Here is a 3,842-nt window from a genome sequence, read left to right on the forward strand (position 1 = left end):
GGAGATGCCTCTCAAAATTCAGCACACTTTTCACGCTCTTTGATTTCCCCTTTTTCTGACTCCCCTTTTCTATTATTTTCTCTCTTACGTTAAAGACGTTCTGGAGGCTCTAGCCTTAAGAATTTCTTTTTTGAAAGCAAGGTATTATAGGTTTCAAAGAGAATTGAATAAATTTCTTTGAACCCTAAAATATTCCTTCAATAAGAAGAGTACGTCCATGCAAGAGGTGGTTTTTCTTTACCCTTTTTTCTGTTTTCTTTTATTTTGATGATGCATGATGTAGATATTCTTTTAGTTTCAATTTCCAATGTTCATGCCATGTGTTGTTAATATTTTTGTTGAAATTTGTTCTTTATGCTTTTGTTGTCATGATTTACCTTTTGAGTTTCCAAAATCTACAAATTATCACATTTTTTTTAAAACCAAAAACTGATCTGTATCTTCCTTAGATGCATATCTAAATTTTTTTCTAACATAAAAACAGATTTGTATCTTCCTTAAATGTAGATCTAAAGTTTCAAAATTTAGGTCTATAAATCTACCTCGTTTAGAATTGAGATGATACTAAATGAATATCATCACAACACGCGGACATCACAACACGTGGACAGCAAGGTTTAAATACAAACGATATGTAATGTCAGGACAATTGTAATTTATTCCAAACGTTAAAGGTGTAAATTGTAATTTTTAGTCTACTGTTCCTGTTTTTACCTAAAAGTCTCATAGCTCAATTGGATCTCCTTATATTTCCAATAACTTATGTAGTAAAATTTGCAGTATCTTTACCATTTTCTTTTTTCAAAAGTAGCCTGTGAATGAATGATAAACATCAATCCAGAAAAAAGATACTTATTTAGCATGTGAGTCAAGCTTAAGTTTAAGTTTATGCTCAAATAACTCAACTATTAATAGAAACAAGTTCATGAGAATAAGATTTGATTTAAGTATATATGACATTGTATGCACATATAAAAAAAAATTTATATGTGGGCTTCAAATTTAATTTTATAAATTTGTAACTCAGAGTCTATTCTATAAATAAATAAATAAAGATTCCACAAATAACCGTATAAGGAATTAAGTTACATAGTGCCACCCAGGGACGGAGCCAGAACTTTGAGTTAGGAGGGGGGGAGGGGGGGAGGTTTTATTGTTGGTTGTGTGTAGCGGTTTCAACCTCTGATTCTGCTACTTAACTGCTGAGATTTTTTTTTTTTCCTTTTTTTTGTGGGTAAGAACAAAATTATTTTTGTTTAGAATTTTTTAAAAGGCGGAGTTATTTATTTTGGATAAAATTAGTTAAGTTTTAGTTTTATTGATAATTTTTTTTTTTGTTGAGTTATTTTTTTTAGGCTTGTGTATTTTGTTTTAGATTTTAGATCTATAATTTTTTTTTTTTTATGATAATTAAAATGAGGAAAATGCTAGAGCTACAAGTTTTTTATAAATTACTGATGTGATAAGTGATTACTGGTAAGTAAAAAAAATGATGTGAGTAGTGTGCCTATATGTAAATTAATAAGAATTTGCCACCACAACAGTTTGTAAAAATGTTATAAAAAAGTTTTTGAGTATAGCATTACTCTTAAAAGTATCAATGATATTACTAAAGGGATACAAAAGGTAATTTTATAGAAAAAAATTTGTTAAATTTAGTACACACACATATACATATATAATATTTTTTTAAAAAAAAAAATTAGGGGGGGCCATTGCCCCCCCTAGTCCAAGTGTGGCTCTGTCACTGGTGCCACCCAAGTTTGGAACCCACTTTTTAGGAATTCATACGCACGCATGAGTTATCACCTCAACGGTCGCCACCTCTCCCAAAACTAGAATGATTATCCCCACTTGATTGGTCTACATCCATCCTTGAATGTCGTCAATTCCAGACATGAACAGATGATGGTAGAGCTTCTTGGTAGTCTAACTAGCTTCCTTACTTCTTTGTCAGTAGTAATTTAAGGTTCATCAACTCTGGTTCCATTAGGCTTATCCTGATTTTTCCTAGATATGACTGGTCTTTTTTCTGTTAAAGGTGTATCTTTTCATGTAGTCAAAGATCAAAGGACCGTTCATTAGCCCTACTAGTAAAGCACAAAACAAGAGGGATTGATTTCAACCCTACTGTAGACACTCAATTTTGCACCCATAATTTAACCTTGGAAGATGACCAAAATAATCATTTTAAGTACCTAAAAATCATAATTGCATTTCATGCATTAAATCATTCATCACATATCATAAAAATGATCTTAAAATTCTAACGATCACTACGAGATGCCCAGTTCACAAATCGGACCATCAAATTGAAAGATATCATAAGATCAAGTTTTCACGGTCTACATATATTCATTTAGGTGAAACTGATCACATGTGATTAATTGAAATTAATTTTGATTGGTTAACAATTAAAATTAATTAAATAAATTTATGTGATTGGTTGTTGATTTTGATTAAAAATAATTTTGTTTGCTAAAATGAGTAATCTGATAATATGAGAATTGAGATAACAATTAGGTTTTAAGGGTAATTATAAAAAGAGTCCAAAACATACAAGAAGAAGAAACTAGGCAAAGCACTAAGGAGTGCCAATCGACACTTCAATAGTGCGAATTGGCACTTGTGAAGTGCCAATTGGCAAAAATTTTGAATTAGGCCCAGATGCATTTGGTTTAGGTTTAGACTCATCAAGTTCGGTTTTTTAGGGATAAGACCTGACCCAATTCATGTCTGTTGATTTTCTAAGCAACCCTAACTTATTTTTTAAGCAGATACACCTCTAAAAATAGACAAGAAAACCCAAAATTCAGCACCCCTCTCTCCCCTTATGTTAAAGAAATTCTAGAAGTTCTCCTTTAGGAATTTCTTTTTTGTTAAGTGACACTATTTTAGACCTCAAAGAGATTCATTCTCTTTGATTCCTAAAATAATCCCCTCTTGTAGAATACATTCATGTAGGTGTCAACGCCCGACCTCGATCGGAGTAGAAAACCGCCATCATTGGGCCTTTGTTCAACCACCCACCGTGGCGCCGCTCCGTGCACGTGAAGCCTGTTGGAGGCCCCTTTCAATGCGCTTGGTGTGGTTCGCGCAGAGCACTCTCTCTCTCTCTCTCTCTCTCTCTCTCTCTCTCTCTCTCTCTCTCTCTCTCTCTCTCTCTCTCTCTCTCNTAGACTCATCAAGTTCGGTTTTTTAGAGATAAGACCTGACCCAATTCGTGTCTGTTGATTTTCTAAGCAACCCTAACTTATTTTTTAAGCAGATACACCTCTATAAATAGACGAGAAAACCCAAAATTCAACACCCCTCTCTCCCCTTATGTTAAAGAAATTCTAGAAGTTCTCCTTTAGGAATTTCTTTTTTGTTAAGTGACACTATTTTAGACCTCAAAGAGATTCATTCTCTTTGATTCCTAAAATAATCCCCCTCTTGTAGAATACATTCATGTAGGTGTCAACACCCGGCCTCAATCGGAGCAGAAAACCGCCATCATTGGGCCTTTGTTCAACCACCCGCCGTGGCGCCGCTCTGTGCACGTGAAGCCTGTTGGAGGCCCCTTTCAATGCGCTTGGTGTGGTTTGCGCAGAGCTCTCTCTCTCTCTCTCTCTCTCTCTCTCTCTCTCTCTCTCTCTCTCTCTCTCAATGAAGGAAGGTATTTGTCTACCTTTGGCAGGTGTGGCAAGAATCTTGGCCAAATTTTAAGGGATTACCAAAGGTAAGTAAAGTCGCCACCAATCATTGGATTTTTCTAAGGTGTGATTGGTCACCTGTTTCTAGTTGATTTTATTACTGATCCTGGCTAAGAAAAAATGTCTTTTTTCCTAATCTAATGTGGA

This window comes from Quercus suber, unplaced genomic scaffold (assembly GCF_002906115.3).
Source record: "Quercus suber isolate HL8 unplaced genomic scaffold, Cork oak 2.0 scaffold_1194, whole genome shotgun sequence".
Taxonomy (NCBI): Eukaryota; Viridiplantae; Streptophyta; class Magnoliopsida; order Fagales; family Fagaceae; genus Quercus; species Quercus suber.